Raw genomic sequence first — 12,270 nt, 5'->3', positions numbered from 1 at the left:
ATGTTTTCACGAATAAAAGGCTGTATTCAACCACAAAACAGCATACATTTGTTTTCTGTGCCGCTTATCCTCATTAGGGTCGTGCTGGAGCCTACCCCAGCTGACTTCGAGTGAGAGGTGGGGTACACCCTGGACTGGTGGCCAGCCAGTGGCAGGGCACATATAGACAAACAAGCATCCACACTCACATTCATACCTATGGACAATTTAGAGTCTCCAATGAAGCTAACATGCATGTTTTTGGAATGTGGGAGGAAACCGGAGTACCCGGAGAGAAAACCCACGCACACACGGGGAGAACATGCAAACTCCACACAGAGACTCGAACCCACGTCTTCCCGATCTCCTGACTGTGTGGCCAACATGCTAACCACTCGGTGATTTATTCATTTGTATATTTTTGAAAAACAAAGCGAGTGAAGTGGCAAGCTTTTACTGTATAGCAGGGGTGTCCAAACTTTTTCCTCAAGGGCTGCACACTGAAAAATAAAACAATGCATGACCACTTTGGTAGTTCACATTTAGTCCACCAGCCCATGTAGATATGCTAAGATGTTCTATGTATTTAAGGGACCAACGGGCTGTGACATAGGTGGAAAAGATTATATTAGGATCAACGTTTTCTCCTTAAATACGCTTTTTTCACGGGTTTTCCATTTCTTTTCCTTTCTTTTTGGAATATTTCAACATTTACATTTTCTTGTAATGTTTGGACTTTATTCCCATAACATTTTGACTTTATTCTCGGAATATTATAACTTTTACCCAACCTAATTTTCCCAGAATTGCAACTTTATTTTTTTGTTTTGTTTGTTTCACATAATATGACAAGTTTAGAAAATATATATTTTTTTGCTTTATTTTAATTAATTGGATTTTTGATTTAATTTATTTATTTCATTTTTATTTTCAACATTTTTTCTCCTAATATTATGAGTTCATTCCAATGATGACATTTTTTCTCGTAATATTATGACTTTATTCTCCAAATGTTTTGTATGTACTTTATTGATCCCACAGCGGGGAAATTTACTTGTTACAGCAATTTACTTGTCTTATAAAACTAGGATTTTTTAAAATTTTACTTACTTAAATTACTTTTACTACTCTCCTAATATTTCAACTTTATGTTTGTAAAATGACTGCTGTTTTTTCAATTTCCCATATGAGTTCTATTTTTAGAATGTGATGCGGGTAAATAAAAAAAAAACAGCCACGGGCCGCAAATGGCCCCGGGGCGAGTACTTATACCACACATTTGTGTAAATGATTTATTGTAGTAAGTCAGTTCTTGTCCTGTATTCTTTAGTGCGGGTCTCAAGCGGAGCGTCCTGACCTTGACGCCCGAGCCACACTCGATCTCCACACTCGGCACGTGAACAAGCTCTCAGGTCTTCTATCTGCATAATGGGTGGTGTCACTGGACGTCTGATGACAGCTAGCTTGAGGAGGTGATGATGGAAGCTCCGTGTGTGTGTGTTGGCGGGGGCCATGTCAAGGTTCATGCATTGCCTCATCTTATCAAGCTAGCGTGGCAAATACAGTCTCTCAAGTGATCTCTCGGAGAGGAACGTCCATACAAAGGTCACAGACACTGATTCCCATTCCCAACTGTATCCAGCACCTATGTCTACCTCTGCATGCGCTTTAAAATGTATTGCATGGACTCTTCAGTGCTGTTAATGTTGGCTGAGGAGATTACAACATTGGTTCTGTTGCTGCGGTGTTGTGCAATAGACTATACTAATAATGATAAATGACCCTGTGGTCAAAGAGAGATATCAAGAAATCATGAAGTCATTCAATCCCAAAGGCGTCTTTTACGTTCTTTTGTGCGAGAGGCAAAAAGAGGTGATGACGCAGCGCACATCAAGGCGCTCATGAAACACAGACGACACGAAGGAGGAAGTTGGAGAGCGTGGAGGAGTGTAGCGTGCAGGAAGTTGAAATTGTAACGCAGGCATGCACGCAGTTTAATTACAAATGTGAAAATTGCACATGAGCGCGCACACACAACACGCACGCGCATACACAACACGTACGCGCACACGCACGCACGCACCTAGTTTAGTCCAAATGTGAAAACTGTAAATAGTTGAAGGTGTTATATTTGTAAATAAATTGTTATTTTGATGTAAAACAACCCTTGTTTGTGTTGTTTATGTTGGTATAGTTGTTTACATATTTGAGCTGTCACAAAAGCAACAAATATTTGTGTCAGAGTGAAAGTTATCTTTTCACAAGAAGCTGTTTTTCACCCTGTTTTAGTCAGGAACTGCTATTTTCCTGAAACTTACCTATGTTCTACTGCTGGTTACTAAAGAAGGGAAAAGGTAGAAACAAACTTTTTTTCTGATGAAAGACGGGAGTGTAATGTTTCTGTTGGTAGGTTCCATGTTTATATAACCATACAACACAATATTCTGTGTGTCTTGAAAGAGCAGTGAAAATGGTCTATAATGGCCGCTACTGAAGGGGTTGTCTTTTGAAACATGTCTGGGATTGAATGAGTTAATAAAGTAAAAAAAACACCGTATCTAATGACTTTACAAATGTTACTTACATTAATTAATGCCCTGTAATTTTAGCGGTTTAGTTAAATAAAGTAAATATTTAGTACAGCCCTGCTTTTTGTGGGGTTACGTTCCGGGACCAGTAGCGGAGAGCAAAAAACCATGAGTAACTGATACGCCCAAAAAATCTGTATATTTTTGACATACGACTTGCTCCTATGCCCCTAACCCTCCTGCTAGGTGTTCTCCTACGATTTTGGATCAATATTTGCAATAAAAATGACTGTTGTAATTATTACATTAGAGCAAACGTTTTCCAGCACGAGCCACATACTGAAAAATCTGCCATTTAAAGACGTCGTTGAAGGTTCTCCTTTTTTCCTGCAGTACCTGTTACAACATCACATGCAAACAATATGTAAATTAGCCCACGCCGTCATCTGAAGACTTCTGGCGACTTGTAGGACAGCCAATAGCTACTTCTCTCCCTGAGGAGTTAGGAACAACCATGCACGTTTCAACCACACATGACATTCAGGCCACACTTGCTGCTTCAGCTTTGCAGCATGTTTTTCAGAGCAGCCTTTCTCATTCAAAAAGAAAAAAATCCCACCTAGATTCACCTCTTCCAGTCCACCTAACTCATCCAATCCCAGCCATGGTTCAAAAGACAACCCCTTCAGGAGCGGCCATTTTACACCATTTGGACTGATCTACAAGGCCCACAGAATATTGTGTTGTATGGTTATATAAACATGGAACCTACCAACAGAAACATTACACTCCTGTCTTTCATCAGGTAAAAAATACGTTTGTTTCTTCCTTTTTCCCTTCTTTAGTAATCAGCAGTAGAACATAGTTAAGTTTCAGGAACATATCAGTTCCCGACTAAAAAAGGTTTTTGTGAAAAGATACATTTCAAGCATAAATTTAAAATAGCTCAAATATCTAAACAACAATCCCAACATGCCAACAACTATACCTCCCTCACTTCCTACTTCCTGTCATGTGTGATTCTTTCATTGAAATGATCCCTGCCGAGCTCTCATCGGCCCGCTAGTTTCGCCATAACGCGGGTTAGCAAGCAGCCTGTAGCTCTCGTAGCTCCGCTGCCCCGTTAGCTGTACGCTAACCTGCAAAACAGCGGCATGCACTACGTAACGCGCCGTGAATGAATTGATTTGCTGCGTGAGTAAGTACAAATGTTATCATTGGCTGGACAGTGTTGGTCATTGCGTTATATGTTGTTACCACTTGTTGTCGCCTGTCACTCGCGGAGTCACATTGCAAAAATGGTACACAATAAATTGTGTTTTATTTTCAGCACAATTCACGTTGGACAGTTGCCTGGTTTCCTTTTTAATTTAGCTAGCAGCCGTGAACGAGTTAACAGAGACGAATACTTGCGAGTAAAACACTCGAAAGTTTTGAACGACTCGGTCAATGCTGGACCAAACTGGACAAGAGCAGACTGCAACGGACAGTCAGGACTGCTGACAAAACCATCGGGACCAGCCTTCCCTCCTTGGAGGAAGCATACCGGTCCACAGCCAAGAAGAGGGCAGGGAACATCTCTGCGGACTGCGCACCACCTTCCTGTTTTGCCGTGAGTTATTTCTTGAATTCAGTAGTTTGTGTGGCTTCACCTTCTTTATCAACATGCTGGCGCTCGCAACTTTCTTGTGGCTCCGCTGTGGCTTATTTTGCAGCCGTGATCAAAAGAAAAGCAGACGCGTGCGGTGAGCAGCACGACTGAATTCAAGAACTTACTCATGGCAAAACAGGAAGGTGCCGCTGGTGTTGATCTGGCTGCCACATTGCGTCTTCAGGTAAAAGCAACCTTAAATGTTCATGGACTTCTTTCATTCACCATTTAAAAGTATTTATATGCATTTCCAATAGTTTGTAGTCTATAATTGTCTATAAAAACACGTTTTTGTGAACATTTTTGGCTTTCTGGAATGGATTCATTGGATTTACTTGTACAATATTTCTCATGGGAAAAATTGATGTGGTTAGAGTATGTTTTGGTTAGAGTCAGACCTTCTACAAGGGATTAATGACACTAACCAAGGTTGTACTGTATTTCCACTGCATTTATTGATCTGTACAATCCACTGTAGGAGTTGCTGGCACCAGCACAGTTCAAGCATGAATCCACATGAAGACACGAACAGACAACAACGTTTATGAGTATAGTCCCGAGGAACGATGCGGTACAGGAAAAACAGACTAGCGTAAATTCCGGTGTATAAGCCGCACATGACCTCCTGGGATTTCCAGCGGGGTGACAAGCTGACGTTCCTCATTTAAATGCCTGATTAAACATGTTTTTAAATGTAGTATTCACTGACTCCTATTTGAATCATTACTAGTAGTTCTGAAGTAAAGGAGACGTCACGAGATTAGAATTTAGCCATGGCTTAGCCGCACCGCCGTATAGGTAGCGGCTTATACACCGGAATTCACGGTAGTTTGGTCAGTGCAGTCCTGCATGAAAACCGAGACGGTGTACAGAAACAGAGGCCAAATTTTGAGGCTTCTCGTAGGCATGTGCCCGCCAATGCAACATCACAAAAAGCCGCGCACGACCATGCAAATATGCACACATCAATGCCTGCTATTGATCAGCGTTGCAAAGCAGGACAGACACGTCGCTCTGGATGGTCAGCGCTTGCAAAATCACTCTTAACAAGCTTTTGAGTAGTTACTTAAATATGCAAAATGATGTGGTACGTACAAGAAAAGGAAGCACGTGTGAAACCGAAAAGCACTTACGTGATTCCAACGATTTCACCGGCTTTTTTGGTTTGGGCCTGCCTGCCGACTGGTCGGATCAATAAGCGTGTCAGCACTGTGCTCGTACATTCCCCAGCCACATTTGCTTTTAGAGGTTAGCTTACGTTGGGTAAAACACACACGCACACACACACACACACACACACACACACACACACACACACACACACACACACACCCCCTTATTAAAAGGCCTGATAACAAGCACGTGTGTATCATCTTGGCAGTCAGCCTTATTCCATCTAATTGAAACTCCACTGCTTCTTCCCCTTCGTCATGCAAAGATGGAGGTCATTGTGGGTGGTGTTAATCGGGGGTGGGGGTTTAAGATGCTGCTGGTTGCAACTTTTATAATTAAAGAGACAGTTTGCAACTGCTTCAAGATGACAACACATGTAGATATGCTAAGAAGTTATATATATATATATATATATTTCATCTCAGCTTTGTTTACGACAGCAGTGCCCCCCCCCCCCCTTCTTGCGTGTTTGTCACACTTGAATGTTTCAGGTCATCAAACAAATGTAAATATTAGTCAATGACAACACAACTCAACACAAAATGCACTTTTTCAATGAAACTTTTTATTATTAAGGGAGAATTAATCCAAAGCTACATGTCCCTGTGTGAAAAAGTGATTTCCCCCTAAAGCTAATAAGTGGTTGGCCCCCCTTAGCAGCAACAACTGCAATCAAGCGTTTGTGATAACTTGCAATGAGTCTCTTACAGCGCTGGGGAGGAATTTTGCACAATTGTTGTCATTCAGCCACATTGGAGGCTTTTGGGGTCTTTTGTGACCTCTCGGATGAGTCGTGGCTGCGCTCTTGAGGTCATTTTGGTTGGCCGGCCACTCCTGGGAAGGTTCACAACTGTTCCATGTTGTGGCCATTTGTGGATAATGGCTCTCACTGTGGTTGGCTGGAGTCCCAAAGCTTTAGAAATGGCTTTATAACCTTTTCTACCCTGATGGATCTCTATTCATGTCAGTTATGTTTTACCGGGGGGGGAATCACTTTTTCACACAGGGCCAGGTAGGTTTAGATTTTTTTTTTATCCCTTAAAAAGTTTCATTGAAAAACTGCATTTTGTGTTGAGTTGTGTTGTCATTGACTAATATTTACATTTGTTTGATGATCTGAAACATTTAAGTGTGACAAACATGCAAAAAAAGAAATCAGGAAGGGGGCAAACACTTTTTCAAACTACTGCAGATGAAAAAGTCAGTTATTAATATCAACTTCAGTCTTTGCTTTTTTTCAAATCTGTTGATTTTCCAAATATTTCAACTTTCTTTTTAAATAATCTTGTTTTCTTTTCATGATATTATGACTTTATTCCCCAAAAATTATAATTGTTCTCCAAACCTCATTTTACAAAATGTACAACTTCAGTTTTGTTTGTTTCTCATAATATTATGATTTAAAAAAAAATCTTTGATAGATTTTTTTAACTTTTTCTCTGTAAAATACAACTCTCTTAATGTTTTGACTTTAGTCTCATAAAATTACAGCTGCTTTTTTTCCCCATTTTTGCTGTGGTTTTTTTTATTTTTAAACTCAAATTTTCTTCCGATATCCCATAATATTTCGACTCTATTATTCCTATTTAACACGACATTGAACATTAGAACTTTTTCTGCAACTTAATTTTCCCAAAATGACCAATTTATTCATAATATCACACCTTTAAAAAATGACCACTTTAGAAAAAAAGCGTCTTTTTTTCTTTCATATTTCAACTTTATTTCACTAAAATCACATTATTTTTCCTCGTAAAATTCCGTCTTTTTCTCGTTAAGAGTACAACATTTTTCTGTCATTTCTTTGACTTCATTCTTGTGACATCATCACTTTTTCTCCAACCTACTTTACTTTATTTGCTGTTTTGCTTGTTTCTCTTTGTATTACCACTTTAAACGTTTAGGACTTAAAAAAGGGTCTTTTTTTTTAATAATTAAACTTTATGCTACGAAAATCCTGTTATTTTTCTTTGTAAAATTACAACTTTTTCTTGTGAGATGCCAACTTTTTTCTCGTAATTTTGACTTTATTCCCCCAAAATGACGTCTGTTTTTTTTCCATTTCCGCTGCTGTTGTTCTTGCTTTTTTTAACATTTTTTTTGTTAAATTATGTTTTCAGAATGCGCTGCGGGCGGATAAAAAAAACAGCCGCGGGCCGCACTTCGGACGCCCCTGGTTAATTCTTTCGGTATCGGTAATGGTATCGCTATCATTAGCTGCCAAGCGACATAAGTAATGTGTGGGGCGTGGCTTGCGTGCTTGGAGCAGGAAGTAGGCGGCTTTAAGGTGCGAAAATGGACAAACTACGTCAACAGCCTGATTGAAATAAGTGATCCTGAATATGCAAGCGGTGGAAAGCGCACAGATAACAATAATAAAAGCTGCGACGTTACAGAGATACCTGGCTGGCATTCAACAACAACCAACCTAGCAGGTTTTTCTGCTGTCAGTGGAGACTTTTGGAGACCCCGACGTGAAATCTTTCGCCACTGTGTTGGGTACTTGTGCCGCTAATTCCTAGCTAGCTCTCGCTGCTTGATCGTTACTGGCCGCATGCGTACTCTGACGTAATCCAGCCTTTTGTCTCGTCATATTACCACGCTGTTCTCTTTTGCCGCTTTTTCCATTTGCGCTGTTTAACTTTTACGTTTTCCGACTATTCCAACGTTCTTCTTCTTGGAATATTACGACTTTATTCCTGGAATATTTCAGTGTAACTTAATTTTCCAAAAGTCACAACTTTATTTGGTTTTCTTTGTTTTTCATAATATTACAACTAAAAAAAACTATTTTGAAAACTATTCCACCTTCATGCTACTAAAATGACGTTATTTTTCCTTATAATATTGCAACGTTATTCTTCTAAAATTGCAACTTTTTCCCGTAGTATTTTGACTTTGTCCTTGTAAAATTACTGCTGATTTCTGCTGATGTTGTTGCTTTTTTTTACATTTTCCAAACATTTCAACTTTTTTTTTTGTAAATGTTCTTCTTGTAATATTCTGAGTTCACTCCCATAATATTTCAATATAACCACATTTTCCCCCCAAATTGTTTTGTTTGTTTCCCATAATACTACAACTTAAAAAAAACATCTTTTTTCTTTTATTTTTCAACTTTGTGCTCCTAAATGAAGTTATTTTTCCTCCTAATATTAACATTATTCTGGTAAAATTCAAACTTTCTCTCGTTAGGTTACAGTTATTTTCTCTTAATATTTTGACTTTATTCTTGTAAAATTATTGTTGATTTTTTTGCATTTCTGCTCGTTTTTCTTTTTTATTCGTTTTTTGTGAAATGATATTTTTAGAAGGTGCCACGGACCCCTGAGCTTGTGTGCCGCTTAACTTCCGGTAACACTTTAAACCAATTTGTTCTCAAGCTGCGGTAACCAAGCAACAACCAAGCATCACCAATGACCTGATATTGTGCTTTTCCTACTTTTAACAACATCTTTCATCAGGCGTTCAAATGACGAAGCTTTGACTCACCGATTGTTTCCTTCAACGACGTCTTTTCGTGGCAATTTTCCCAAACTGCAGCGAGGGAATGAAAGACGGGGATTTGAAAGCGTGCACGAGGTCACTCCAGCTGCTGCAGCCCGCGGTGTCATCAAATGTTCCCGTGCCATCATCAGCGCGCTCCCGACGCGCTCTGTCCCCAATCATGTGAACGCGCCAGCGCCTGTGACCTTGTCACTCAATCCTGCATGGAGATACGTGATCTTACATGCACATTCATCATCGTGTTGATTCTTAAAAATGACTTTTATGCATTTGCTTAACATTGTTATTGTTATACCTGTGATTCCCTGGTCAGTATCCTTCAGGGATGGGTATTACGTATTTCGGTATTGATCCAATACCAAGTAAGTCCAGAGCTACGATTGCAGGTACCAAGGCCTGCCACAAAAAGCAACGACAAAAGCACTCAGAGAGTGCAGACCTCTGCCAAGCGCCATACATGCTAATGTTAGCATGCTAATACCTAGCATGATGTGTTTATATAAATTACCTATTAAAAAATGATAATGTTAACATGCTAGCACCTAGCATTATAGTGCTAAATGCTTATACTGTATATTTGTCTACCTATGAAAACGGCTAGAAATACTGCTATGCTAATGTTAACATGCTAGCAATGTTAACATGCTAACGTTAACATGGTATATTAGTGTCTAGCTATGAAAACGGCTAAAAATGGTACTATCCTAATGTTAGCATGCTAGCAATGCAAACATGTTAGAATGTTAACACCTAGCATGTTAGTGCTAAGTCTTTATATACAGTGTTTACACATGAAAATGGCTAAAAATGCTAACATAGTAGTGCAAGTGTTTATATATGTGTATAGCTATGGAAATGGCTAAAAATGTTACTATGCTAATGTGAGCATGCTAGCATTGCTAATGTGGTAATATTAGCATGCTAACACCTACCTTGTTAGTGTTAAGTCTTTATATACAGTAAGTGTCTACTTATGAAAATGGCTAAAAGCGCTACTATGCTAATATTAACATGCTAGCAATGCTAACATGCGTCAGCATGCTAACACCTTAGCATGATAGTGCTAAGTGTTTATATATGTGTCTATATATGTGAAAATAGCTAAAAATGCTAGTATGCTAACATTGCCATGCCGACACCTAGCATGACGGTGCAGTGTACCTGGAAGGCTAAATGTCTCAAATGAGTTGAGAATTTAGATTTTGGAATGGTCTGAATCGCTTGAGAAATGTGGAAGTAGTTAGAACTCTTTAGATCAAAGGCATTTTGCATTCTGAAAAATGGGACTGTCCAGAAAAGTGGGAATTGTTGGTATGTGCAAAATGGCATGAATGTGCTTAATTAGTTGAATGCTTTGATGTTGGAACGGTCTGAATGGGTTGAGAAATGTGGAAGCAGCTACAACTCTTTAGATCAAAGGCATTTTGCATTCTGGAAGAAAAACGGGGGAAATTTGTATGCTGCGGCTAACAGCATGAATGTCCTGACTTTGTTGAATGGGTTGATGTTGGAATGAAGTGAGGTTGAGAAATACTCGGTAATGGCACTTTTACGGAAAAGTGTGAATTTTGGGAAAGTGTTGCATTGTTTTTCAGTATAAATATGAGTCGCCTGAATGTCCTGAACAATTTTGAGAAAAAGTTTAATTTTGGATGCCCCCCAAAATGTAACTTCAGAGTAGTTCCACGTTCTTTCTCCCTTTCTTTGTATTCGGATTCCAAATCTTCCAAAGCAGGAATGTGGCGGCGTGTCCGTGATACGCGTTACCTTTCGGTCTTCTGCCGACCTACTTTTGTTCACCAATACACTTTGAGGAACTGTTGTTTTACATCATGTTTAAAAATCCAAAAATTCATAAAGTAAACAAAACAAAAACATGTTTGGAGAATTAGCTTGCAAAAGAGTTAGAAGGTTTTACGACAGTAAAGTCAAAATATTATGGAATAAAGTCATAAAATAATGAGAAAATAAACATGTAAATATTTGAAAAAAAAAGAAAAAATAGCACAAAAAAAAGTGTAATCAAGGAGAAAAAGCTCATACTAATAACAGGCTGCTTTTTCTTGGAAGACAGCACATATCAGGTTTTAGCATATCTACACGGGTAGCCGACAAGATGGCAAATGTGTGTGTGTGTGTGTGTGCGCGTGTGCGTGTGTGTGCGTGTGTGTGTGTGTGTGTGTGTGTGTGTGTGTGTGTGTGTGTGTGTGTGTGTGCATGCCAGAGAGACAGCGAGCGAGTAAACCGTGTTTACCGACTTGGCTTAATGCGACGTCATCCTGGTGAAGATGCTGCATGGATGTGAAGATGTGTCTCATGCGGAGCAGCAATGGGGGTCTTCTCGTCTTCTGTGGAACCTGCTGTGATGGAGGTTGCAGATTATACACCACCAGGCAGCCGCTCTCATGTGGAATTACATAAGCTTGTGATTGACCTGTGGAAACTGTGTGTGTGTGTGTGTGGGGGGGGGCTTTAAAGGTTGTGAGTTGGAGAGGAGGCCGTGTCATGTCGTGATGATGATGATGTGACGCTCAACACAAAGATAGGACTGACTCCAGCATGGGGACGATAAGCGGCATAGAAGACGGATGGATGGACATTTGGAACTGAACTATGTGTGCACACGCGTGCACACGTGCGCATGTGTTAAAGTTACGCTACACCCCTCCATGCTCTTCCACATCCTCCTTGCTGCCGAGTGTGTTTTTACATGCAAAAGAGCCATGCCACAGACCAAATGCCCTCCTGCCACCTCGTGGACGTTTTTTATGGCTTACGCCTGCTTTAAAAGTGGCGTCTTTTACTGTGCCGTTGCGTCATCACCTCAAAAAACCGTACAAGACGTATAAAAACGTGTTTGGCTTGGGGCGTTGTGGTTGATAAAACGTATAAAAACATCTCTGGTATTGAACGAGTTCATTAATCATTGGATTCAAGCAAGCTCCAAGGCTGAAACGCTAAAATACTTTTCCGCTTTGCCGTGAAAACGTTTCCGTGTGGATCCGCCCTGAGACAAAGAGAAAGAGCCTGTATGACTGACAAAAGGGCTCACTCCGTTCTCGCCGTTGGTCTATGGAACAAATGCGCCAAGGTGCTGAAACCAATGCACAGAGTGAACCCTCCGCCCGCCTGCTTGGAGGCGAGAGGTGAGGAAAACAGACCTTCATGCGCAAGGCAATGTATTGATTATCCAGCTGTGTGATTCATTCATTCATTCATTGTCGCCACACGCCTGGTGCCCACGTTTTAATCTGGCAAGATCTTGTGACACCCCAGCCTCAAAACAGCTGCCGTCACATCGGGCATTTTAGGCTGCAACAATTCCAAAAAAAGCAAAATCCCGGAGGCACCGACTTGTACGGCTTTTCTGTGCCGCAATCACTTCCTCTTCTGTGGTCGTCTTCGCGCTTCCGTGGTGTGGTGGCGCCAAAA

At 40.3% G+C, this 12,270-nt stretch overlaps 1 protein-coding gene across 15 annotated transcripts in view; it reads right to left on the bottom strand.

Annotated features, from left to right (window-relative positions):
• Window positions 1–11,243, bottom strand: part of kcnj14 (potassium inwardly rectifying channel subfamily J member 14) — a 29,925-nt gene extending 18,682 nt beyond the window's left edge. For 10 of the 15 annotated variants that reach the window (XM_054782635.1, XM_054782640.1, XM_054782638.1 and 7 more), the window contains exons 1-3: window positions 11,097–11,243; window positions 9,134–9,234; window positions 8,824–9,037 (exon numbers count right to left, since the gene is read on the bottom strand). The gene's annotated coding sequence lies outside the window, so the exon portion shown is untranslated. Of the gene's footprint in view, window positions 1–5,291; window positions 5,412–8,823; window positions 9,038–9,133; window positions 9,511–11,092 lie in introns of those variants that run through there. The other 5 variants (XM_054782633.1, XM_054782629.1, XM_054782631.1 and 2 more) reach the window with 5 other exon arrangements.
• Window positions 11,244–12,270: the final 1,027 nt, after the last annotated feature.

This window comes from Dunckerocampus dactyliophorus, chromosome 7, assembly GCF_027744805.1.
Source record: "Dunckerocampus dactyliophorus isolate RoL2022-P2 chromosome 7, RoL_Ddac_1.1, whole genome shotgun sequence".
NCBI classification, from domain to species: domain Eukaryota; kingdom Metazoa; phylum Chordata; class Actinopteri; order Syngnathiformes; family Syngnathidae; genus Dunckerocampus; species Dunckerocampus dactyliophorus.
Note: the sequence above shows the minus strand (reverse complement) of the source record. Positions and strands in the feature narration are given on the sequence as shown.